Source organism: Arachis hypogaea, chromosome 20, assembly GCF_003086295.3.
Source record: "Arachis hypogaea cultivar Tifrunner chromosome 20, arahy.Tifrunner.gnm2.J5K5, whole genome shotgun sequence".
Classification (NCBI taxonomy): Eukaryota; Viridiplantae; Streptophyta; class Magnoliopsida; order Fabales; family Fabaceae; genus Arachis; species Arachis hypogaea.
The window spans coordinates 72625666-72638303 of record NC_092055.1 but is presented as its reverse complement, the minus strand read 5'-3'; the positions used below and the strand labels follow the sequence as shown (position 1 = coordinate 72638303).

Sequence of the window (12638 nt, the reverse complement as noted above, 5' to 3'; positions counted from 1 at the left end):
TAGCTCAAATGGTAACGTCCAGTCTGGTGCAGAAATGACTGGTGCTGTGACCAGCTTAGCTTTCAGCATTTCAAACGCCTGCAGGCACTCTGTGTCAAACACAAATGGCGTGTCAGCAGCTAGCAGATTGCTTAGGGGTTTTGCGATTTTTGAAAAATCCTTTATAAACCTCCTATAGAATCTTGCATGCCCCAGAAAGCTTCTGATTGCCTTAACATTGGCAGGTGGTGGTAATTTTTCAATTACCTCTATTTTTGCTTGATCCACCTCTATTCCCTTGTTTGAGATTTTATGCCCAAGGACAATTCCTTCAGTCACCATGAAGTGACACTTTTCCCAGTTTAAAACTAGGTTGGTCTCTTGGCATCTTTTCAGAACAAGTTTCAGGTGATCAAGGCAGGAGCTGAATGAGTCTCCATATATTGAGAAGTCATCCATGAAGACTTCCAGAAATTTTTCCACCATATCAGAGAAAATAGAGAGCATGCATCTCTGGAAGGTTGCAGGCGCATTACATAGCCCAAATGGCATCCTTCTATAAGCAAACACTCCGGATGGACATGTGAATGCTGTTTTCTCTTGATCCTGGGGATCTACTGCAATCTGGTTATAGCCTGAGTAGCCATCCAAAAAGCAGTAATAATCATGACCTGCTAGTCTTTCTAGCATCTGGTCTATGAATGGTAAAGGAAAATGATCCTTTCTGGTGGCTGTATTGAGCCTTCTATAGTCAATACACATGCGCCACCCTGTAACTATTCTTGTAGGAACCAGTTCATTTTTTTCATTATGAATCACTGTCATGCCTCCCTTTTTTGGGACGACTTGGACAGGGCTCACCCAGGGGCTATCAGAAATAGGATAAATAATCCCAGCCTCTAGTAATTTGGTGACCTCTTCCTGCACCACTTCCTTCATGGCTGGATTTAGCCGCCTCTGTGGTTGAACCACTGGTTTGGCATTATCCTCCAATAGGATTTTGTGCATGCATCTAGCAGGGCTTATACCCTTAAGGTCACCTATGGACCACCCAAGAGCTGTCTTGTGTGTCCTTAGCACTTGAATAAGTGCCTCCTCTTCCTGTGAATTTAAAGCAGAGCTTATGATCACTGGAAAAGTGTCACCTTCTCCCAGAAATGCATATTTCAAGGATGGTGGTAATGGCTTGAGCTCGGGTTTAGGAGGTTTTTCCTCTTTCAGAAGAAAGTTCAGAGGCTCTTTCATGTCCTCTGAATCCTCTAAATCAGGCTGAACATCTTTAAAGATGTCTTCCAACTCTGATTCGAGACTCTCAGCCATGTTGATCTCTTCTACCAAAGAGTCAATAAGATCAACTTTCATGCAGTCTGTTGATGTGTCTGGATGCTGCATGGCTTTGACAGCGTTCAACTTGAACTCATCATCATTGACTCTCAGGGTTATTTCCCCCTGTTGGACGTCAATGAGGGATCGTCCAGTTGCTAGGAAGGGTCTTCCTAGAATGAGAGTGGCATTCTTGTGCTCCTCTATTTCCAGCACAACAAAGTCAGTGGGAAAGGCGAATGGCCCAACTCTGACAATCATGTCTTCAATCACGCCTGATGGGTATTTAGTGGAGCCATCAGCAAGTTGGAGACATATCCGGGTTGGTTTAACTTCTTCAGTTAAGCCAAGCTTTCTAATGGTGGATGCAGGTATTAGGTTGATGCTTGCCCCAAGATCGCATAAAGCTGTCTTGGTGCAATTACCTTCTAATATGCATGGTATCAGAAAACTCCCAGGGTCTTTAAGCTTTTCAGGAAAGCTCTTTAGAATGACTGCACTGCATTCTTCAGTGAGGAGAACTCTTTCTGTTTCTCTCCAATCCTTCTTATGACTCAAGTGCTTCTGCAAATCGAATCTTTATTTCAATAGTCCTGAGATAATCTGCAAAGCGAGCAAATTGCTTATCCTGCTCCTCTTTCCAGAGTTTTTGAGGATAAGGTATCTTGGCTTTATATTCTTCAACCTTAGTTGCTACAGATTTATTGCCTACAGAAGTGGTTGAAGAAGCCTTTTTAGAGGGGTTGTTATCAGCATTTGTGTGTGTCTGATCCCTCACTGGCAATTGAGTGCCAGAGTTAGAAGCTGGAGTGAAACTAGACGCCAGCTCCTTGTCTGTTCCTAGTGTTTGAACGCCAGAATTGTGCCCATTTTGGGCGTTTTAGTGCCAGAATTATTTTTCACTGGGCTCTTACTGTCCTCAGGTGAATTTTGGGTGGTTTGCTCTTTTCTTAGCTTTTTGCTGCCTTGAGGTGGGGTATTTAATGTTTTCCCACTTCTTAGTTGAACTGCTTGGCATTCTTCTGCTATTTGCCTTGACAGCTGCTGCTTTGTTTGCTTAAACTGTTCGTCCATATGTATATTAGCCATCCTTGTCTCTTGTAACCTGTCTTTAAATTCGGCTAGCTGCTTTGTTAGAAAATCCAACTGCTGATTGAATTCAGCAGCTTGTTTTACAGGACTGAGTTCAGCAGTTACTGTTTTAACCTCTTCATTCATGGAAGGGTTGCTGCTTAGGTACAGATGCTGATTCCTGGCAACTGTATCAATGAGCTCTTGAGCCTCTTCAATTGTCTTTCTCATGTGGATAGATCCACCAGCTGAGTAATCTAGAGACATCTGAGCTCCTTCTGCAAGCCCATAGTAGAAGATGTCTAACTGAACCCACTCTGAAAACATTTCAGAGGGGCATTTTCGTAGCATCTCTCTATATCTCTCCCAGGCATCATAAAGAGATTCATTATCTCCTTGTTTAAAGCCTTGGATGTCCAGCCTTAGCTGTGTCATCCTTTTTGGAGGGAAATATTGATTCAGGAATTTTTCTGTCAGCTGTTTCCATGTCTTTATGCTAGCCTTTGGTTGGTTATTTAACCACCTCTTAGCTTGATCTTTTACAGCAAATGGAAACAGTAATAGTCTGTAGACATCCTGATCTATTTCCTTATCATGTACTGTGTCAGCAATTTGTAAAAATTGTGCCAGAAACTCTGTAGGTTCTTCCTGTGGAAGACCGGAATACTGGCAACTTTGCTGCACCATGATAATGAGCTGAGGATTCAACTCAAAGCTACTGACTCCAATGGAGGGTATGCAGATACTACTCCCATATGAAGCAGTAGAGGGGTTAGAATATGACCCCAGAGTCCTCCTGGACTGTTCATTTCCGCTTAGGTCCATAATGGAGAAAGGGAGATGATGTAAAATAGAAAAAATATTTTTATTTATTTATTTATATATTTATTTCGAAAATGAAATAAATTAGAATAAAATAAATAAAAATTGAGGGAAGATTTTCGAAAAACTGAGGAGAGAGAAAGTGGTTAGGAGGTTTTGAAAAGGATATGATGATTTTGAAAAAAAGTTTTAAATTTTGAAATAAAAATCTGAATTTTAGAAATATATTTTGAAAATTTGTTTTTAAAATAGAGAGAAAAGATATTTTTGATTTTTAAGAGGAAAGAGAAAAACAATAAGATAGCACAAGATTTAAAATTTTTAGATCTAATGCTCCTTATTTTCGAAAAATCTTGAGAGAAAACACCAAGGAACACCAAACTTAAAATTTTTTGAAAACCAAACCAAAATTTTCGAAAATCAAGGGAAATCAACAGGAAAACACCAAACTTAAAGTTTGGCACAAAATTTAATAGAGAAAATATTATTTTTGAAAAAGATTTTAAAAAGAGTGTACCAAACTGCCACGGACTTAGACTAACACTCTAGCCAATTGGGCAGTAAATGTAACACTTGTTTTAAAGAAGGATATTTTTAACCAAGAACAATAATAAGAGACTCTAAACCAAAAAGAAAAATTTTCCTAATCTAAGCAACAAAATAATCCGTCAGTTGTTCAAACACGAACAATCCCCGGCAACGGCGCCAAAAACTTGGTGCACGAATTATGAATCACGCTTTTCACAACTCGTACCACTAACCAGCAAGTGCACTGGGTCGTCCAAGTAATACCTTACGTGAGTAAGGGTCGAATCCCATGGAGATTGTTGGTTTGAAGCAATCTATGGTTATCTTGTAAATCTTAGTCAGGAAGTCAATTATGTTTATCAGTTGATTTGCAAATAAACAAGAGAGCATAAATTAACGGTTACTTGTTATGTAGTAATGGAGAATATGTTGGAGTTTTGGAGATGCTTTGTCTTCTGAATCTCTGCTTTCCTCTGTCTTCTGATTCACGCACGCACGTCCTCCTATGGCAAGCTGTGTGTTGGTGGATCACCGTTGTCAATGGCTACCTTCCATCCTTCCAGTGAAAACTATGGTCACGCGCTCTGTCACAGCACGGCTAATCACCGGTTGGTTCTCGATCCGGTTGGAATAGGATTCACTATCCTTTTGCGTCTGTCACTAACGCCCAGCCTTCAGGAGTTTGAAGCTCGTCACAGTCATTCAATCCTTGAATCCTACTCGGAATACCACAGACAAGGTTTAGACTTTCCAGATTCTCATGAATGCCGCCATCAGTTCTAGCTTATACCACGGAGATTCTAATTAAGGAATCTAAGAGATACTCATTCAATCGTATATAGAATGGAGGTGGTTGTCAGGCACACGTTCATGATTTGAGAGAGGTGATGAATGTCACGGATCATCACCTTCATCACAGTTAAGCGCGAATGAACATCTTAGATAGGAACAAGTGTGTTTGAATGGAAAACAGAAATACTTGCATTAATTCATCGAGACACAGCAGAGCTCCTCACCCCCAACAATGGGGTTTAGAGACTCATGCCGTCAGAGAATACAAAGTTTGGATCTAAAATGTCATGAGATCCCAAATAAGTCTCTAAAAGTTGTTTAAATACTAAACTAGTAGCCTAGGTTTACAAAAAATGAGTAAACTATGATGGATGATGCAGAGATCCACTTCTGGGGCCCACTTGGTATGTGCTGGGCTGAGACTTAAGTAATTCACGTGTAGAGGCCATTTGTGGAGTTGAAGGCCAGTTTTTATGCCAGTTTGGGCGTTCAACTCCAGCTTTTGATCCTTTTCTGGCGCTGGACGCCAGAATTGGGCAGAGAACTGGCGTTGAACACCAGTTTACGTCGTCTATCCTTGTGCAAAGTATAGACTATTATATATTGCTGGAAAGCCCTGGATGTCTACTTTTCAACGCAATTGGAAGCATGCCATTTCGAGTTCTGTAGCTCCTGAAAATTTACTTTGAGTGCAGGGAGGTCAGAATCCAACAGCATCAGTAGTCCTTTTTCAGCCTGAATCAGATTTTTGCTCAGCTCCTTCAATTTCAGTCAGAAAAGTACCTAAAATTACAGAAAAACACACAACTCATAGTAAAGTCCAGAAATATGAATTTTTCCTAAAAACTAATGAAAATAGACTAAAAACTAACTAAAACATACTCAAAACTATATGAAATTAACCCCAAAAAGCGTATAAAATATCTGCTCATCAACCGGGTTTACGGTTTACTGGTGCAGCTTAGCACCAGCACTCTCTGATGAATTTAGCAATGCTAAGGCCTCATTTTATATGTTTTATTCTCATAATAAATATGTTACTAGTGTCATTTATGCTAGTAGCTCAAAAAATAATTTTTAGAGATGTTTTTACAAGTGTTCCGATACATTTAGTTTTGGTAGTTGTACACCAGAGATATTTTAATATTATTTTAATCAACCTCCAAGCCAACCAATCACAACTCACCTTACACCCCCAAGACACTCCAAGGCTGGTCATTTACTCCCTTTGGCCGAAATTGAAAGGAGAGAAAAGAGAGAAAACTTCATGAACACTTAATCTTCAAAGCTTGATTTCTTCTGAACCAAAACTCAAATCAAAACTCCGATTTCACCAAAATGATCCTCTCTTCTTCCTCTACATAACCATGTAACTTAACAAGGCTGGAAATAAGGTGAGATGGCTGTTCCTTTCCCCTTTCAATTCGGTTTTCAAGGAAAACCATGCAAAACATGTGTTTTCTTGTTGTTCTTCCTTAGGAATCATGCTTAACTTGACTTGAGGGCCAAGAAACGTGAATTTCCAGCAAGTCTAAGGTGAGATATCTCTTCCTAACATACTGAGTGAGATTTGTTCAGTTGAGATTTTTTGGATTTAAAGTTATTTTTGATGTGATTTAGGAGGAAAAAGTGCTTAAGGACCACCTGAAAGTTTAACCGAATTAGGAGCAGCAAAACCAGGTAGGGTTTGGTAAAATTAATGTTGATTGATTGTGTTTGAATTGTGTGATTATGATATGGTTTGGTTATGCTTGAAATTGATTGTTTATATGAGTGATTCTTGTTGAAATTTTTGTGAAAATTTGATGAAATTTGATGATATTCAACTTTGAATTTGTGTTCTTCATGGCTGCTGGAAAAACGAACCCTAGACCTTAAATTGGGGTTCAATTTGTGTTAAAATCATGTAGAAAAGATGGGGTTTTAGTGGCTACAAATTTATTATGAATTATGGTAAAAATCGGTTGCTGAAAAGACTGAAAAACGGGTAAAAACAGAGAAAGAATCTGAAGAATATACGAAGAATACGAAGAACACTTTGAGTGTGGTGAAGAACATTGAAGAACACCTTTTAGATCTTAGAAAGGGCAAGGAAGTAAAATTTTTGGTGTTTAAGGGGTTATATGGTAATTTCTGAAAGTTAGGGTGGTAAAAGTAGAAATATTAAAAGTTACGGGTGGTAAAAAGTGAATTTTAAAGGTTAAAGGTAAAGTTAAGGTAATTTTCGAAAATATATTAATAAAATAATAAATAATAATAAAATATTAAATAATAATATTTAATTAAAAAATATTTTAATAAAAATAATAAAATAATGCGAAAAAGGCAGTTTTCTGTAAAAGCTTTAGAAAGATAACTTTAAGTGCAGAATCTCATAATTACCTTCATAAAACACTTAAGGAGTGGTAATAACATGATAGTGAGGCAAAGATAAAGAAAAGATAAAAACCAAAGAAAATTCTGTAAAGTTTTAATGACAGAAAAACAGACAGAGACTAGTGAACAAACTAGGGCAACATAGTTAGTCCTTGAGTTGCGACTAGGGTTAGGTATTATATGAAAAGTTAAAATATTTTAGTATTGACTTAATGAACCTATACTTGGGACAGGCTAACTATTCATACCGAAATTTACATAAGCTTTAAATATATACGTTAAGCAGAGAAATCAGAGTAGAGTAAAGAAAACACAGAGAACAGAATAACCAGAGAAAAGTAAAGAGATACAGAGAAAAGAGTAATCAAGGCAGAGTAAAAAGACAAAGTAAAAAGAGTAATATGATAAAGAGAAATGGTTTGAGCCAAGATATTGTGAAATTGAAAGATGTAAAGTTTGTATAGTATGATTGAATAGAGAAAGAAAGAAGTACTACATAAGAATGTGAAAGTGATGATGAATAATGAGAATGATATTGAATGATGATAATGAGAAAAGAGTAATATAACAAAGAGAATAGAGGAGAAGAGTATAAAAATAAAGAGTTAAGCCTTGTGGCATGATATTCTATTATATGTTCATCTGATGCTTTTCTATTGGCCCTAGAGGTCCTGTAGGGCCAAGTTCACCTACAGTAAGTTGTTATTCCTGTAGGCCGAAGTTTACCTGCAGTGAATATCAATTGTGTATCTCAGGGTGTTGCTCCTATAGGCCGAAGTTCACCTACAGAGAGTTGTGATACCTATAAGCCAAAGTTCACTTACAGGGGCGCTATTTCTGTAAGCCGAAGTTCACTTACAGAGGTGCTATTTCTGTAGGCCGAAGTTCACCTACAGAAAGTTGTTATGATAAAACCATTTCTGTAAGCCGAAGTTCACTTACAGAGGTGCTATTTCTGTAGGCCAAAGTTCACCTACAGAAAGTGGTTGTGTTGTGTTTAGACTATTCCTGTAAGCCGAAGTTCACTTACGGGAGTGCTATTTCTGTAGGCCGAAGTTCACCTACAAAAAATAAGCCATATCTAGGACTAGTTCCTAGGTAATGTCGGGCTGCAGGGTGTAAACCGACACGTGAGCTCATGGCCTGCATAGGACAGACATGCATCATACTTGGTTGCGCATTTCCTCTGTTATGATTGTTGTTTGAATGTATGCTTCCTTTGTTTTCATTCTATTCTCTGTGTCTGTATTTTGTTTTCTTGCATTCTTTTGTTTGTGTTTTGTTTTCTATTTTCTCTATTTATCTGTTTCTTCTGTTTACTGCTTCTCGGTATTCTGCTATTTATCTGCTAAACAACACAGAATTAATGAACTTAACTAATAACCCCGACCCTACTAAGAACTCCCCAGTTCTTACCCCTTCTCTCTCCCTTCCCCCTTCAGATGGAAGTAAGAGTACTTTACAGTAGCTCGTTGATGATGGTTCTGCAAAGAGGATTCTGCCCTAGATAGTCTTCTGAGTCTAGGGTGAATATCGTTCCCTATTTATATGTATATACTGTGAGACTAGCTAATGTCTACACCCCGTTTGTTCTTGAACTTTAACTTAAATCCTGTGTACAAGACTCCTGTTGTGTGGCTACTTGATGAGGTACCAGAGACACGTTATATGGCAATGTCTGATCGTGCAAAGGAGTAGTAGATGATGTTCTACCTTTTGCTGATGTTCCACCTGACTTGATTTTTGAAGACTTAGAACGTACTTTCCCTCGCTTTAGTAGTTTAGAGGGACTAGGTGAGTATAGAGTCTAGGCTAGCCTGGGCGCGAGCTTAGGGACTTCTTGAACAGGTCAGGGCCTAGGTTGTTGTATGTATATATATGTATATATATGTATATAGTTATTATCTAGCTATACCTAGGGGTGTTCTAACACTAAGTCTATACTTAAATAAAAGTTGGATCACTGAATGTTGTTGACTACTTGTGATGTATTTATGTGTGGTTGTTTATAACCTTTTTATCTATTATCAGTTGTGAATTGATTATGAATGATTCCGTCTATTAATCCAAATATAAAAAAAAATACCCCGCAAATTAACTACGTTTTTAACAATGAATCAGGCTCATATGATAAATAATAGATAATAATTAGGAAGACAAATTGGTAGCGCTCAGTTTCTGGTATGATCTAGACATATTGAAAATTGGGTCGTTACAATTGCCAAGGAGATCAATGAATGCATTGATTGAGGAAGAGATGAAAATGGACTTGATCCAGAGAATGCAACATTTCCTAAGCCCAATGAACTCCCCATTTCTGATCTTACCCATTCTCTTTACTTTCTGCTATTTACTTTCATGCTAAACTCCCCTTCCCCATTTAAGATTCTGCAATTTACCTTCCGTCATTTATTTTCTGCAATTTACTTTCCTGCCATTTAATTTCCTGCAATTCTCAACCCAATTTCTGATTAGCTCAACTAGAACATTCTTCCAATTAAAGTTGCTTGACCAATCAATCCCTGTGGGATTCGACCTCACTCTATTGTGAGTTTTTACTTGACGACAACTCGGTATACTTGCCGAGGGAGATTTGTTAAAGGACAAGTTTTCGTGCATCAAGTTTATGGCCCCGTTGCCGAGGATTAATTTTGTATCAACAATGATTAAATTGGTGGATAACTAGATTGAGCATTTGTTTTTATTTTGTTTGATTTAAGTTCATTTGAGTAATTTACTTTCTGTTTGGCTATTTTCTTCCCTTTCCCCTACCCATTTTCTTAGCTATTTACAATTCAGTCACTAACCCACTAACTATTTGATATATTGCATCACTCACACTAACAGCATTTCTGTAGAAATTATTGTCTGCATCTTTCTCTCTTGCTTGTGCCTTGTTGGTTGTATGACAGGTAGAAGAAGCGGGGCTTCAACTTCCTTTGATTTTGAACCTGAGGGGACCTTGCTTAGATTAAGGAGGGAAGCAAGAGGAAAGAGAGTAGTTGGTGCTGAGGAAGAGGAAGAGTACTTTGAACCAGACATGGATGAGAATATGGAAAACCATCTTGAAGAAGAGGCTCACAACCATGGCAGAGAAGGTCCAGCGCATCAGGCTGGGCAAGAGAGAAGAGTTCTGGGTTCTTACATCAATCCAAACCCAGAAAACTGTGGAAGTAGCATCCAACGGCCAACCATACATGCCAACAACTTTGAACTAAAGCCACAGCTCATCACCCTTGTTCAGAACAATTGTTCATTCGGAGGAAGTGTCCAAGAAGACCCCAACCAACATCTAACTACCTTCCTGAGGATATGCGATACTGTGAAGTCTAATGGTGTTCATCCTGACACTTATAGACTACTTTTGTTCCCTTTCTCACTCAAGGACAAAGCATTTAAATGGCTGGAATCCTTTCTAAAGGAGAGTTTAGCAACCTGGGAAGATGTGGTGAACAAGTTCTTGGCAAGATTCTATCCTCCTCAACGGATCAACAGGTTGAGAGCTGAGGTACAAATATTCAGGCAGCAGGATGGTGAGACTCTATATGAAGCATGGGAGAGGTTTAAAGAATTGACAAGAAGATGCCCGCTAGATATGTTCAATGAATAGGTGCAGTTGTACATTTTCTATGAAGGCCTTTCGTATGAATCAAAGAAGGTAGTAGACCACTCATCCGGGGGATCTCTGAACAAGAAGAAAACCATTGAAGATGCCATAGATGTCATTGAGACTGTAGTTGAGAATGACTATTTCTATGCTTCTGAAAGAGGCAACACTAGAGGAGTGATAGAGCTGAACAATGTGGATGCACTGCTAGCTCAAAAATAGATGATTACCAAGCAATTAGCTGACCTCACCAAGAAGATGGAGAGGAATCAAGTAGCAGCAATCACCACTTCAGCAACAACTCAAGAAGGAGTGAATAAAGAGGCAGAGGGTGATCAGGAACAGGCCAACTACATTGGAAATTCACACAGGCAGCACCATGACCCATACTCCAAAATATATAATCCTGGTTGGAGGAACCACCCAAACTTTGGGTGGGGAAATCAACAAGATCAAGGCCAAGATCAGAGATGCCACAACCCCAGTAACAATGCAACTCACCAACATTCCACACAGAGATCATATCAGCACCCACCTAACAACACACCTCAATATCCATACCAAAGTCAAAATGGCCCTTCTCATCCTTCCAATCTCAACTCTCCATCATTGAAAGAAAGACTATCAAGGATTGAGACTCTACTTGAAGGCATATGCAAGGAGATTCAAGATAACAAGGTGTTCAAAGAGGAGGTGCAAGCCAATATCAAGAATTAGGGAGACACCATCAAGAAGCTGGAATTTCAAGTGGGATACCTATCTGAGAAGATTCCCAAACCTACTGATAGCTTCCCAAGTGACACAGAGAAAAATCCAAGAGGTGAAGCAAAGAAAGTCAGATGGGAAGATTGCAAGATGGTTACTATAAGTGATAAGGAGACTGAGGAAGAGCTGAACAAACCACCAGAACAATCTAAAGATTCATCAGCAGGAAAGCAGGAAGAGAATCCTCAGGAAACCACAATTACGCAGAAAGAGTTGCTGAGGCTCTATGCACCCTTTCCCCAATTACTAAATGGTGGTGTAGAGAAGAGAATATACTCAAGGTTTCTTAACATATTTGCATCCCTCCATGTGAACATACTATTCATCAAGGCTCTCCAACAAATGCCCTCATACATCAAGTATATGAAGGAGCTGCTGACCAGGAAAAGCTCACTCAAGGGAGGACAAACCATAGTGATGAACAAGGAGTGCAGTGCTCTCATTCAACCAGAGCTGCCTACAAAAAGGAAGGACCCAGGGAGTTTTCACATCCCCTGTGCCATAGGAGAAACAATGTTTGACAAAGGACTCTGTGATCTGGGAGCAAGCATCAACTTAATGCCTTTATCCCTTATGAAGAGGCTGCAAATCAATGAGCTGATGCCCACAGACGTAGTCATCAGACTGGCGGACAAAACTCAAAAACAAGCAATTTGAGTGGTTAAAAACGTGCTGGTGAAGGTTGGGAACTACTTCCTTCCCACATACTTTGTCATACTGGAAATGGAAGAAAGTCACCTGATAGCATGGAAACTTGTCTCTCAACAATTTTCCTTCGGCAAGTATACCGAATTGTCGTCAAGTAAAAACTCACAATAGAGTGAGGTCGAATCCCACAGGGATTGATTGGTCAAGCAACTTTAATTAGAGGAATGTTCTAGTTGAGCAAAGCAGAATTTGGTTTGAGATTTGCAGGAAATTAAATGGCGGGAAAGTAAATAGCAGAAAATGTAAATTGTTGGAAATAAAGAGCTGAATATAAATGGCGGAAAGTAAATTGCAGAATCTTAAATGGGAATGGGAAAGATGCTCATAAAAGTAAATTACAGAAATTAAAGAGAATGGGTAAGATCAGAAATGGGAATTCATTAGGCTTAGGAGATGTTGCATTCTCCGGATCAAGTTCATTTTCATCTCTTCCTCAATCAATGCATTCATTGATCTCCTCGGCAATCTTAAGTGATCGAATTCTGATTCCTTGGTAATTCAATCTCTCAAATCTTGATCAATAGCCAATTCCTTGGTCAATTGCTCATGAGAAGAGATGAATTATGGTCACTGATTATACCACATGCATTCCCAAATCAAGTGTTGGTAGGATTATAGTCACCATACCCAACCAAACCCAATTTGGTCCAACATGAGAAAGAATTTC

The 12638-nt window shown here is 38.9% G+C and overlaps 1 non-coding gene across 1 annotated transcript; it reads right to left on the bottom strand.

The window, feature by feature from the left end:
• Nucleotides 1-10384: 10384 nt before the first annotated feature.
• On the bottom strand, nt 10385-10491 carry LOC112788593 (small nucleolar RNA R71). Its single transcript, XR_003195953.1, has one exon. It is a non-coding gene; the product is annotated as a small nucleolar RNA R71 (small nucleolar RNA).
• Nucleotides 10492-12638: the final 2147 nt, after the last annotated feature.